The sequence below is a fragment of the Grammomys surdaster genome, unplaced genomic scaffold (assembly GCF_004785775.1).
Source record: "Grammomys surdaster isolate TR1022 unplaced genomic scaffold, NIH_TR_1.0 125852, whole genome shotgun sequence".
Lineage (NCBI taxonomy): Eukaryota > Metazoa > Chordata > Mammalia > Rodentia > Muridae > Grammomys > Grammomys surdaster.
Window position 1 is genome coordinate 3,641,677 of NW_021620678.1, and position 14,480 is coordinate 3,656,156.

General features: G+C 47.7%; 1 pseudogene; it reads right to left on the bottom strand.

The window, feature by feature from the left end:
- Positions 1-8,858: 8,858 nt before the first annotated feature.
- Positions 8,859-13,148, bottom strand: LOC114640860 (annotated as a pseudogene).
- Positions 13,149-14,480: the final 1,332 nt, after the last annotated feature.

Genomic DNA, 14,480 nt, shown 5'->3' on the forward strand with positions numbered 1-14,480 from the left:
AGTAACTAACACTGCCCAAACATCAGAGGTAGCAGTTAATATTTGAACCTGATGTGCAGTATAAGGCACTATTAAAACTTTAGGCTCTCTTCTAAAATGAGTGACAGCTGCTTTTAATCCTCAAAGGGCAAGCTGAGCGACTGAATCTGGGTACCATTCAATAATTTTTGCAGGAGATGCATTGGGATGGATCCATAATAAGGGCCCATCCTGCCATAACACAGCAGTTGGTAAACGTCTGGTCTTAAAGACACACAAATTAAAGGTTTTGGTCTCATCAATACGCTTTAGCTGAGCTTCTTGTAGGGCATCCTCTACCAATCGCAGGGCACGGTTTGCAGCCGGTGTTAGTGCTCTTGGTGAGGAAATATGAGAATCTCCTTCTAAGATATCAAACAAAGGTTTCAATTCAGCAGAAGGAATTTTCAAGAATGGTCTCAACCAATTTATATCACCTAATAATTTTTGAAAATCATTTAAGGTGTGCAAATGATCTCTGTGAATTTCTAGTTTTTGAGGAACTATTTTCTCAGGATAAATAACTGTCCCTAAAAAGGAACCAACTTCTGAAAGTTGAACCTTCTCTGTGGCAATATGTAGACCTCGTTGTTCTAATGCAGCAATTAATAAGGGATATGATTTCTGTAAAATGGCCAACTCCTTGTGGCATATTAAAATATCATCCATAAAATGAATCTATAGTAGGGTAGGAAATTGTTTCTTAACGGGTTCAAGGGCCATTTGTACATATAGCTGGCACATAGTAGGACTATTGGCCATGCCTTGAGGCAAAACTTTCCACTGATATCTCTTATGAGGTTCAAGGTGATTAATAGTAGGTAATGTAAACGCAAATCTTTGTCTGTCCTGTGGGTGTAGGGGAATGGAGAAGAAGCAGTCTTTAATATCTATAATTATTATCCTCCACTGTCTGGGTAAGGCAGAAAGCAAGGGTAAACCTCTTTGGACTGAGCCAAACAATTGCATCTGTGCATTAATTGCTCTTAAATCATGGAGAAGTCTCCATTTTCCTGATTTCTTTTTTATAACAAAAATAGGTGTATTCCAAGGAGAAGTAGAAGGTTCTAAATGACCATTTTTAACTTGTTCTTCAATTAATTTAGTAGCGGCCTCTAATTTCTCAGAGGATAATGGCCACTGAGGTACCCATACGGCCTCCTCTGTAAGCCAGGGTATGGGCAATGAACCCTCAATGGCAACTAGTGAAAACCCAGACCTTGTCTTCCTGTATTACTTTCTTGTGATATTGGGCTTAATCTTCCTTGTTCTCATCTGCCAAGGCCTTTTCCTTCCTTATATCCCATCTTTCTCATAATTTCTATGGCTTGTTGTGAATACTCATTAGTTAGTGTCAGTCCTAAGTCTTGTAAAATGTCTCTTCCCCAGAGGTTAACAGGAAGAGGAAGCACATAGGGTGTAAAACTTCCTGTCTGACCCTCTGGTGTTTGCCAATTCAAGGAATGTGAACTGATTGCAGGACTGGCCTCATACCCCAACCCCTGTAAGGAGTGGGAGGATTGTGTAACTGGCCATGCCTTAGGCCACCAATTAGAGGAAATGATACTTTTATCAGCTCCTGTATCTAGAATTCCTGTAAAATTCTTCCCTTCTATTGTTAACTCTAAAGTAGGTCTAGTTTTAAGATCAACTACCAGGTGAGCAAAATCAGTTCCTGAAGAACCGAGTCCATTGGTATCTCTGGGCACCCCGGTGGATGGGAAGTAATTATGTAAACTTGGAAGAATAACCAATTGAGCAATTCTATCTCCAGGGGAAATAGAAAATATGCCTTGTGGACAAGAACAGAGAACCTGAAGTTCTCCTGTATAATCTTAGTCTATTACACCAGGATGAACCACAAGTCCTTTCAATGTTAGAGAAGAGCGGCCTAGAATAAGGCCAACACTATTCTCAGGCAGGGGACCTTTGAAGTTAACTGAAACAAGCTGTGCGCCCTCATGTGGCATTAGTAAGTATTGGGATTTGGCACGGAGGTCTAACCCTGCAGATCCCTTTGTCGTTCTGCAGTTAGGGGTGTCTCCCAGCTGCAGGCTTGTATCCCATATTTTTGGGGCCCTGGGATTTTGGGCCCAGAATTCCGTTTTTTTGATTGCTTTCCTCTCTTTCCAATAGTGGGGGATCATGTTGAATAAGCCTTCCTTGAATATCTTTGACTGAGCGACACTCATTAGCCCAGTGATAACCTCTTTTGCATTTATTGCAAAGTCTCCGTCTTTTCTGCATGGCAGTACGGCACTCTCATTTAAAATGACCCAATTTGCCACAGTTATAACATATTTTATGGCTGTCAGGATTTGAGCTGCTTTGGCTCTGTAAGATAGCTGCAGCGAGACCAGGGTTAGTCAGCGGGCCTCCAATTCCCCTGCAAACTTTAATCCAATCCGTTAACCCTTTGTTTCTTCTGGGGGTAATTACTGCCTGGCATTCTGGTGAAGCATTTTCATATACTAACTGTTCTATTAGTGGTTTGACTCTCTCTGGGTCTCCAAAAATCCTGCCTGCAGCTTCTGTCATCCTTGCAACAAACTCCGAGAATGACTCCTGGGGGTTTTGTAATATCTTTGTTAGGTGTCCACCTACTTCTCCCTTTTTTGGAAGGGCTTTCCATGCCTTAATAGTGGCAGCAGAGATCTGGACATAGGCTCCCCAGTCGTAATTTGTCTGATCATTAACATATTGCCCCTGTCCTGTTAGCAGATCAAATGTCCATTGTCTCTGATTGCCTTCTGTGTTAGCATTGGCTTTTGCCTGTGTCTGACAGGAGTCATGCCACAGGGCCTTCCACTCTATATATTGTCCCATGTTAGGGAGGGCAGCTTTCACTGTATTCTGCCAATCGCTTGGGGTCATTGCCATAGTGGCTAATCTCTCTAATTGCATAATTGTAAAATTTGCATCAACCCCATACTTCTGAACTGATTCAGCAAGTTCTTTAATTGTAGTATATTCTACTGGTGCGTGAATACGACCTCCTTCTGGAGCTTCAAACACTGGAAAAGCTTGAAACATTTTCTTTTTATCTTCCTCTGAAAGGAAGGTAGTTGCACCGCGCTTGTCTGCATAAGGCGGCGGCGGTGCGCTCAAAATTGCAGCAGGGAGTGCTGCCTGGGAATTCCAGGGGGGCGGGGGAGCTGTAAGCGCACGCTTTCTAATCCCCGCCTCCCTTTGTTCTCTACTCTGCGGCTGCAGCCGCCCACGTGAATGGAATCCTTCCGCCTCAAAGAGGACTACTTCTTCATCTCCTTCCACCTCATAACAGACTATTTTTCCAACTCTCTCTGGTTCCCGCTTGGAGGAACCAGACCTCCCCGATTCATATTCATATAATTTCAGATCTTGCAATTCCTCTACTGGATATAGAGGCTTTCTCTTCGAAAAGGACTCTCCCAGGAACCTCTCCGGTCCCTCCTTCCCTCCCGCAGATCTAACGTCTGGGGAATCTGTAGACAGTCTACCCAAGCTTCTATTTAAGCTTGTAAGCGCTTTCCCAGATTCAGTTTCCGGTAAGTTTCTATCCTGAATCTCTTTCAGTATCTCCTGACTCGCCACAATAGCTGAGCTACATTTTTGATCCTGTAAGCACGACCGTATCAATTTCCACAATGGGCGTGTGCCTGGCCTCAACTTCCCATTTTGCTGTTCTCGAATTAGATCCTGCTCCAGCCTGTCCCAGGAGGCGAGCGTCAGCGTTCCTGTGCAAGCATACCAAGGAGCAACTCTGTCTATCTCTTTGACAAAGTTCTCCAGTGTGTGAGCAGAAACTTTTAGTTTGTGCTGTCCCAGGAGAGTCTGGAGCCCCATCACCACTGACTGTGAGGACCCCATGCTGTTCTGTTATCTTTGGAAGAATCTGACTCTCCGGGAAAAGCTCTGTAGCTCACTCGGGGCTAATTAATTATGCGGAGCCTCTGTCTGCTCGTAAAAACCGCTGCCTGAAGCAGCAACTGGCAGGGGGCGGGATTAAGGCTCTGCTTGCTCGCTGAAGCCCGCCGGCTCAAAGCAGCTAAAGGAGAGGCGGAACCAAGTTTCTCTTGCCTTGGAAAAACCACACCGGATTGAAAAAACTGCTGGAAGGGGACAGGACCAACTTTTCACTTGTTGCTGAAACTCAGGGACCCGAAATGGCTACTAGAAGGGGGGCAGGGCCGGCTCAAGCGGCAAGATTTTAACAGGCGTACCGGTGAAAGCAATATAACAGCAAGAGAAATAAAATTAAAGCCGGCACTAGGATAGCCAACGCTTCCACTGCAGCTTGTGATTTAGTGGAAATATGAAAAGATTCAGGATTAACCATATCTCTCTGATTCTGTCTTCCGTCTTTTGACGTTTTACTCCGGATGGGAGGACCTCTTCTCCGCAGGGTACCTTCGAATTTCCCGGGATTTCGGCCCCACTTATGTTGGTGGCGTGTACTCGCCAGCGAGATAACACAGACACCAAAGTTCTTCAGCAGATCTTTATTACGATGTTATAGAGGAAAGACCCGCTGGAAAAAGGCCGGCTGGTGGAAACCGGCTGGGAGAAAAGGCCCTGAGCCCCAGGAAGGTCCTGGTTAAATACCCCCTGGAGTGATGTGTACATATCTGGTTGGTTAATTGCCCATAAAATCCTATATGCCCCGGGAAGGGCTTGTGACTTCGCGCGCTTTCCCCTCACACAAAGACAGTAAATTACAGAACTTGTGAGAGCATCAGATTGCCAGATATGTCTCTGCTTTCCACGGCTCTCTACATTCAATGAAATGGAGCTTGTGAGCTGGGCACTGCTGGGCACACTGCACATCCCTGCTCTCCATTGACTAGGGTCAGCAAAGGTGCTGTCCTGTATAATTGCTTTCATCCTCAGTCTATGTCTTGTCAGCCATGTGAACAACTGAGGTCTGTCAGGATCATGTGACTTTAGGGGAATTAGGGTCTCCATATTTATGTCAGCAGCACAGGTGTACCATGTCCACAACAGGAAGCTGGCACTGAGTCTCTGGCCGTCAAGCATTGCTGCACCAGCCCAAAGTGCTCCCAGGTTTTCAGTTTTCTACACACATGTTAACAGTGTTGATCACTGTCCTTTGGACTCCACTGGAAGAGGCTGGATGCAACCTGGATGTGTTCTTCTGGACTCTACGCTGTGCACTGTTTATTCTCTTTTCTACCTTTGGTCTGCCTTGTTTCATTCAAATCAAGACCAACGTGCATCTCAGGGTTATCTCTAGGTCTTCCTATTTCCCTAAGTATCCTGAGAAGTTAGATGTGGTTCACTGGAATGACAGTGATTCTTGAGTAGTCATAAACAGATTTGTCGAATGACGTGGGACATCTGGCCTGAGGTTCAGAAGTAGATAGGGAAAGAGAGGAAAAACTGTCACTGACTCCAGGTACAGAGTATAGTGATATTCATTGCCTGCTTTGATCAGGTAATAAAATTTGTCTGTAGCTTCTATAGAGAGACTTACACATAGATAAATAAGTAGAAGGCTGCTCCAGACAGAGAGCCAAACTGATCAATGGTATAAATGAAAAACCTGCTCTAGGTTGACAGCCAAAGTGAACAATAATGTAAGTCAGGTGTATTAAGATGGTATAAAGTTATATTGCCTCAAATGATACTTGGTTTCTGTGTAATGTGGGCACCACGGGAATTTTGGGTTTAGTTTCTGCTTTGCAAAATAGGAAAGGCCAGAAAATAGGCATATACAATACATTTACATATTTGTTCACTTTAGATTGCTTTAACTTTCAAAATGAGTGTGATTCTGAGTTGTGTAGTCATATTTTTCCTCTGGAAAATAGGTCAAGATAAAGGTTTTTCTGGTTACTGGTTCAAGGAATGCTGATTTGGGAAAAAAGGTTTTGTCTGGTGTTTTCAGAAGAGGTCATTAAGGTCCTTATACCTTCCAGAACTATATGGATCAGACATGATAGAGGTAGGCTTCCAGAAGACTAGATTTCAGAGAATCAAACAAAAATTATCTTGATGAGACTAAAATTTGTTTTGAAATTTGTATATTAGATGTGGGACTGCATAAGGGTATCCTGGGTCATGGTTGAGCAGGTACTTAGAACCCCGAGATTCTCTGTGGAATTCCTCATGAGAACCGGCAGGAGTTCGGTCCCTCCCATCACCTAGGATCCTGAAAAACAGTCACAGATCTCCATAGAGTCACCCAGGTGATAGGCCTCAGGCCTTAGAGATTTACATACTAATGAAGGCCAGAGGGCAGAGCAAATTAAACATTCCTCCCCCCAGATCCTCCCCTAATCCTCCCCCTTTCTCCATCCCTATATAACTCGGGACGGCCCTGAGTTTTTGGGGGGTACGCCTAGATCCATCTATTATCCGTCATGTCAATAAACCTTTTTGGAACCAAGGACTTCCTCGTGTTACTGGGGCCCGCCGCCGCCAAGGCCCTCAGGCCACTGGAACCGTAGGATCTCCCTCCCTGATGTGGGGACCCGCCACGGCGGTGGGCTTGCGCCGCTGTGGCGGCCTTTTTTTTAATTTTCCCCACACCTCGTTGAGCATAAGTCTTGAACCCCGGACCTTTATCAGGATGGCAGGTGTTCGGCTCTGCTCCCAGGCCCTGGTTCTTTCATTCTGCTTCAGCCCTCCACAGCCCCTCCCACAGAGAGGTCTATGGCCATCATTCAGGAGGAACAGTGCCTCAGGCTCTCCCACATGTAAATTAGGTATCTCCAATCTCTCAGATCAAGCCAATAGGCATTATCTGCTGCCAGACCCTAACCAACCCTGAAACTATATATAAGGGCTCTATGAGGAGAAGTAAAGGGGCGTTCAAGAATCATCCTGGTGTCCGAGAGTTTCTGTCATAAGAGCTGTAACACTTGGGGAGAGATCTGCTTTCTTGGAACCTGCCTGGGACACCAAGTTGCCTCCTTGCCAGCTAGCCTGTTTCCTTTTGGCCCAGACCTCATGCACCAGACCATGTCAGAGACAGACGGACAGTGGAGACACAGGTGGAGGCAGTGGCAGAGACAGTAGCGGACCCTCCCTGCTCTCACCCTGTTCCCAGCTGAGAGATCGTCGTGGGACGTTCCTCCGGAAGAGAGGACACACATTGGGTAACAACTCTAATTGTGTGGGCATCTTGTTGATTGAGCATTTCTAAATATATAAATCTTTTAGATAATAATTAAGCTTTTAGACTGCTTTTCTACCAGGTACTGTGAGGATGGAAGATATTGCCTTGGGTTCAACCGAACTGTACTTGTGGATACAGTGTGGTGGATTGGCAGAGCCATCCCGAAAGCTGGTGTCTCATGGGTGGGAGCACCTGTACATCTAGCTAGCCAGAGCCCTAGGCAGAGCTTTGGTGCAGCGGGAAAATGGTGGCTGCCCAGTAACAAATATTCTAAATATCACCCCTACAGACACATGCATATTCACACATGTACACATAGACATATGTACACATACATGAATTCATAGAATATACATATGCCAATACACACAATGCTACACCACACACACACACACACTGCTGACACACAAATGTACATATGCCACACATAAGTGACTACATAATACACACATGTACACACACACACACACACACACACACACATAACTCTTGGGTATGGAGCACTGGAGTGCTCTGGCTGAGAACACATAAGGCCTTAGGGTCAATCCTCAACACCAAAAGAAATAAAATGGTGATGCTGGCCTGACAAAAAATAAAACAGAAAAGATGCTCAAACAAATGCATCAATCTGCCTGATATGGCAAGGAGTGTGGGCAGGGATGAAGGGTGACCTCAGCTTGGGGAATTCTGTCCTTCACTCCAAGATAAGTTGCTTGAGTCCTGTTTAGCTGTGGGAGACACTGACTGAGAGTCTGGAACATGCTGATAGCAGTGTTTCTGAACAGGTGAGGCTGAGGGCCATATGGCACCATTTACACCAGCAACAGGGTTTAGGGAAGTGGTCCCTGGTTATGTGAGTGTGACTTGGAGGATGTGGAGACAGGTCAGCCATGTATGTGCTCCATCCCTCTGGCACCCACCAGGTCCCTTGACAGTGAGGCTCACTGAGGTTCCCTGTGAGCCATGTCCTCAGCCTGAGCCACACTGGTGACTGGGAGTCCCACCCTCTGACACATCTGACAGACAGCTGGGTGTGTGCCCAACTGCCTGAGTTTTGCTGTCACGTTGCCTGCTGCTGCTTTTCTTCTCTGTCATTTCTCTGCAGTCATCACTGTTAGGACAACAGACTTCCTGTCTCTGGGAGCCTTTCCAGTCACTCATGTCACCAAAGGGTCTTGGGGACCACCATGTCATGTCCCCAGACAGGAGCAGTGCTGATTCTTAGTGGAAGCTTCCTACATTTATCCCAGAGACACATGGTGACCTGACCTCTGCCTGCAGTTTGTCACCAACCTGGTCACCATTCATGGGTCTTTGTGGTTGACACAGGGTCAGCTGTCACTCCTGAACACAGACTGCCTTTTTGTTCTCTTCCTTCTTCCTCACTTTCTCTCTCTACTCTTCCTGTCTTCTTGGTGTACCCTCTTCGTAGCTCTGCTTTAGTTTTCCCAGGCAGACTCTCCTGGTTGTATAGCCCAGGCTGACCTAGGCCTTACTGTATATCCCAGGATAGCTCAACACACAGAATACTCCTGATTTGAGATCCCAAGTGTTGAAACTGTCGCCCTGTACCAATGGTTGAATCCCAGCACACTCTTCAACCTTAGCAGTCAAGTTGTCTCCTGGGGATTGATGAGGCAGCTGGGAAAGCATGGTTGGAGAGTGTTTTCTTAGGATCCAGCAAGACAGGGCTGAAGTTGAAATAGGAAACAGCAGTTGCCACAAGACAGGTTTATTTAGCATGGCTCAGCCTGCCCTGCAGAGCAGGTCTGGAATTAGTGTCCTTGTTCCCTCATCACAGCACAGAGCTGGTAGGGGGAGGGGGCAACTGGAACAGCAGAGGTGCCATAATCACTGGGCCGGGGCTGTCCTGCAGGCACCGAGAAGCTAAAGCGCTGCAGGAGGCAGGTGAAGAAGAGGAAGAGCTCCATGCGGGCCAGGGGCTCCCCCAGGCATGCTCGGCGGCCTGTGGGTGGGAGAGGGGCTCAGTCAGTCTGGGACCTGATTGATGCTATACCCTCCAAGTCACCCTGGGGCCCTACAGGCAGCCAAGACCCCAGAGGCACCTGCTGAGAATGGTATGAAGGCCTCATGCTTCACAAAGTGGCCCTGGGCATCCAGGAAGTGTTCAGGGTGGAAGCAGAGGGACTTCTCCCAGACAGTCTCATCCTTCAGCACTGAGGACAGGTTGGGGATGAGGGTCGTCCCCTGGCAGAATGCACATGGTGTGAACATGACTGGGTAGGAGCTGCCTAGACCCTGGTAACAAGGATCACATGCATAACTACGTCCCTGCACTCATTTGATTTCCTCATTCTTCCTCAACCCCAGATGCTCAGCGTCTTGGAGAGCCCTGTAACAGATCTCCCATGGGTTGCCAATTCATCCCTGGTGTAATGCTCGATAATGTGAGCTTTTGCCATTTTGCTTGACATTTCAATTTCTTGAGGACTCTCAAAGGCTGCAGCCTGCATGCACTGTGGTCCTTGTGAACATGTTGAGAATCATATGTTGTCATCTCTCCTGCCCTTGTATGATAGTGGTCATGATGCAATAGTAACAGGCCCAGTCCTACCTTGGGGATGAGGAAGTCCTGCACTTCAATGTCTCGACTCAAGATGCATGGCAAATTCAATGGAGCAATGTCCCCAAATCGTTGTACCTCATGGATGACAGCATTGGTGTAGGGCATGCGGGCTGGTCTGCCATCTCTGGACTCCTCACCTGCCCAATGACCTCATCGATTTCCTGTTGGACTCTGCCTGGAGGGACAGCATCCCCTCAGTGAAACCATCACGGGGGCCTTCCCTGTCTTACAGCCATGTTAAGGGCTGTGTCTATGTAAGAAAGACACCAGTGAGCAGTACTGGAGTTTGTGTTAAGTTAGTGCTGGGAGCCACAAGTGTCTCAAGTCATCTGGGGAGTGTGCCTCTACCTCTCTCCCACTGCAGCCGTGCTTACATTGCACATCCGGATTCAGGATCATGAGCAGCAGGGTCCATGACAGTGTGGTTGAGGTGGTCACCATCCCTGCACCAAACAGGTCAGCAACCACCATGCGCAGATTTTCATCATTGAAGCTGCTCTCAGGATTCCCCTTGGCCTGGTCCAGGCAGAAAAAGTGGGCTCAGTAGGGAGGGAAAGTCCATTTGGCCTACCATTGTCTCCCGGGAAGCCCAGGTGTTGAGTTATGTGGTAATGCACAGGACCACATCCTTCTGGCCTCAGACCTCACAGGACCTCACCCCATAGCCCCTGGCTACATCTTTTGGGGCTTCCAATCACCTTCTCTATCTCTGCCAGGAAGGCATCAGTAAAATTTCATGGTGGCTGGGCAGAGTCCCATGTAGTTCTATTCTCAGTCAGCAGGTTATCCACTAAGGCCATGAAGTTCTTCTGATCCTTTAAGATTTTGTCAGCCAGCCCTGGGATGCGCAGGAGTATCGGGAATGCATTAACAACCTGCGAGAGACACAGGAATTCTCAGAGCTTCCTCTTCAGAAAATTTTTAGTGAATCATGATCATGTGTGGGGCTGCTGTGCCACGGTGTGTGTAAATGACAGGACAATGTGTAGAGTCAATTGTCTCTATCTTACATGCGTCCCACATATCAAACTTAGGTCTCCAGGCTTGCCTTGACAAGCTCTTACCCACTCACCATTTGGTTGGCTCCTCAGTGCTAGTGATGCTCACTGTCTACCTGGACCAGGCTCAGTGCCAGCCTTCTTTACAATGGACTCAGAGCCTGTCTGACCCACTTGTCATCTGTCTCCTCCTCAATTGTTATATTTGCAAGAGCCACTAGAGGGTCTCCCAGAACCTTTAGAACAGAAGGAATATTCCCCCCCCCCCCCCCCCACAGTAGCCACAGGCTTTGTGTCTTCCATGCAAACAGAGGGTCCATGTTCTCTCCCTTTATGGAAATCCTAGTTTTGGTCCAATTCTCCCCTCCTGTCATAGAACAGTTGTCAACAGTTGTATCCTCCTGCAGTTGACCCTCAGAAAGTCTTTCCCACTGTCTTGGCACACAGTTTCCCTCAGGGAAGATGCAATGCACAGACGTGGCTCTGTTGGCTTCCCTGAACTCCTACCTCAGGCATGAAGCCAGAGAGTTCTGACAAACTTTCTTCCAGTACTTTCAGGATCCTGATGAGGTAAGGGTCTTCATATTCAAAGCGACGGGCAAAAATGAGGGATACAATCACATTGCACACGGCTTTGTTCAGCATGGTGTTGGGATTGATGGACCGCCCTGGGAGTGGAGATGGAGTGGAGATACAGGCAAGTCCATGGACTGCCCATGTCTCCCTGTCCCCAACTACATCCCTCGCCCATCACCCACCAGCCTGGGCAGTGAAGGCATCACAGAGGTGTCCAGCCTCCTTGGTCACCCACTCCTCCAGAGATTTCTTGCCCAGGCCAAAGTTGCGCAGGGTAGACACAGAGAATCGCCTCTGCTCTTTCTACTCAGGCTCGTATGGTGCAAGGACCACACCTGCAAGTACATCTGTGTATAAGCAAGAATGCCCAGCTACGCTGTTTACTGCTCTCATCAACTCTCTTCTCCTCTGGGTTCTGTCCTAGCCATGAGCCTCCCAAAACCTTGCTACCATGATCCAGTGCGTGCCTTCTGGGTAGTCACATGGATTTAAATGAATTGCTTGTCCTCATTCTCACCCACATTCATGCCCTGTTCTTCCCCTGCTCATTCATTGCCATATTTCTGAAATTACCTACATAGTCCTCACAACCCTTTACCTTGAGATCTGGGCTTCAAACCCAGGTACTGAAAGATGGGCACTGGAGGACGGTCAGCAGTGTCCTCTCCACAGGTCAGCAGCACTTACTGCACTGCCTTCAGTCCGTTTATCATGACCATAGGCTTCCAGGCCATCTGAAGGCTGAACACGCCACCATAGCGGTTTTGAAGCTTATGTAGGACAGAGAACATAAAAAGTAAAGGTCCCCACAGATCATAGCACCAGGCTTACTGCACAACCATTGTCAAAGTGTGAGCATGCACAGGCAGTTTCTATGTGTGTATGTACATATTTGTGTATGTTTACACATGCATCTTTGTATATGTGAATGTGTGTGCTTATGTGTATGTGAGTCCCTCTCTCCCCCCCCCTCCCTCTCTCTCCCCCCGTCTCCGTCTCCCTCCCCCTCCCCCTCCCCCTCTCTCTGTATGTATGTGCATGTATATTTGTGTGTGTTTTGCTTGTTATTGACTCTGGTCCTCATATATCCTAGGAAATGCTGTGGACTGAGCTCCATCCCCAGCATAAGTTTTCCTACAACTGTGGCTTCTTATCGCTTAAGTTCAGTGAATCCACAGTAAATGTCACACCCCAGCTGTGACCTAGATAGAGTCAGAGAACTGTCCTGGTGTCCCTTAGCATGTCGACACATATGAAGAAACTCTTGTTCCTCGAGATGGACAGCGAGTCCAGAGAGCACACAGCAGCAAGACATTCAGGCAGCCACAGCCCCTCTCTCCGCTTGGTGTCCTGACTGATATGGTACAGTGGACCTCACAGAAGGCCAAGATTATGTCTTTGACAGGATCATAAAGCACTTGGGATTTCTATGGCTGCAGCCCTGTCCATCCAGACTGAACTCTGCTGTCACATCATGAGTCACCTCCTGGACTTTGTCCCCCAACACTTTTGCCCTAGAAAGTGCCAGAAGCTGCCACCAAACACGCCTATGCCTGTCCCCTCTTGGGGACTGGATCCCTGTCTGACCTGTGGCTTGACCCCACTATGTGCTGCTATGGACACCATATCCTCAGTTACCATGGACCACTATGTCACTCACCTTGTACAAGCTGTATGGCATGTTATCTAGGTCCACCTGCAGCAGGTTACCCAGCAGAGGCCATGGCACAGGGCCAGGTGGGTAGCGAGAATGCCAGCGCTGGTGCCTGTATATCAAGTCTACCAGTAATATGAAGATGACTGTGAATATGGCCACAGGCCACAGAACAGTCACTGTCAGCAGCCCCATCACATCCCCAATGCCCAGGGTTCCTAGAGACCAATAACAAACACTCAATACAACACCTAGGATCCGCAAGCCCCAAGCTTGAATCCTGCCACCTTATAAAGGAATGCCAGGGGTGCCCTTTGTCCTCTGTGTTCAGCTCCAATCCTGTGTTTTGTTTAGCCAAGTGTAGGGAGCAGCCAGTGATATTCCGTTCCTTCCCATGAACTGTGCATTCTGGGATAATCATGATAGACAGATGTCTATTGGACTCCTGTTTCATGATTGATGGTCTGATCATTGCATACAGAAATGTCACCTGGCCTGTTTCGGTCTGATCATTGCATACAGAAATGTCACCTGGCCTGTTTCCTATGCAAATCTTTGAAGATTTGAGGACATAGCCTCAGAGAGGAATGAGACCTCCCTCACCTTCATGGAGCACTTTGTTGGCATGACATGAGGGGTGACCAGCATCCAGTCAATGGCTTCTGTGGGTATGTAAGCAGTGAGAAACTGTCTTCTGCAGTTGAGGCAAAGAGGCTGGAGACCATATGGGCAAAAGAATTGCAGTTGAGGAGAGCAGCTGGAATCCCTGTGTGTCAGTTAGAGGAAGTGGGGGAAGGCATCTGTGACATGTTCCATCTTCAGTACAGGTCTGTTGTCATCCTTTTCATCAGGCAGCAAGTCATATAAGCATGATTTCTTAGACCCAGTCTCAGGAAGCTGAGGAATGGTCTCAGAATATTGGGGGGACCACTAATTTGGTCCAGAAACTTGTCACCTGCTGGCCTCTGTCTCTTATTCACTCTTTGCTTCTTGGTTGGTCAGTGTCTCCTGGCGACAGTCTTCCACATGGAAATAGATTAGGTCTTTTCTTCCCCATGCCAGAAGCCTGTGGTCAAGGTTGGCAGCCATGGGGAAACCAGAAAGATGACTTCTGAACCTTCAAATAAATGGAGCTTGTGAGCTGGGCACTGCTAGGCACACTGCACATGCCAGCACTTCATTCACTAGGGTCAGCAGAGGCTCAGTCCTTGTCCTTTCTGGCGATCTAGATCTCTAAGGATCAAAGGTTCAGAAGTCACAGTGGAATCTAGACAGGGTCTTTCTACTGCACCACTAGTGTAGCAGAAGGGAGGCAGGAGCTGAGCAGAGAACACACCATGCAGCCCCACAGTAAGGACTACAAACAGTTCTCCTCCTATTTGCTGTCCATGCCACCCCTGCCCTGATCACGTCTGTGTCACTGGAGCCTGTTGCTGGCCTGGAGCCACTAATCCTGCTCCCTCTTCCTGTCCATGATTCTTGGTTCTGCTCAAACCTGTTTCCTGGAATTGCACCATAGGTTGGGGC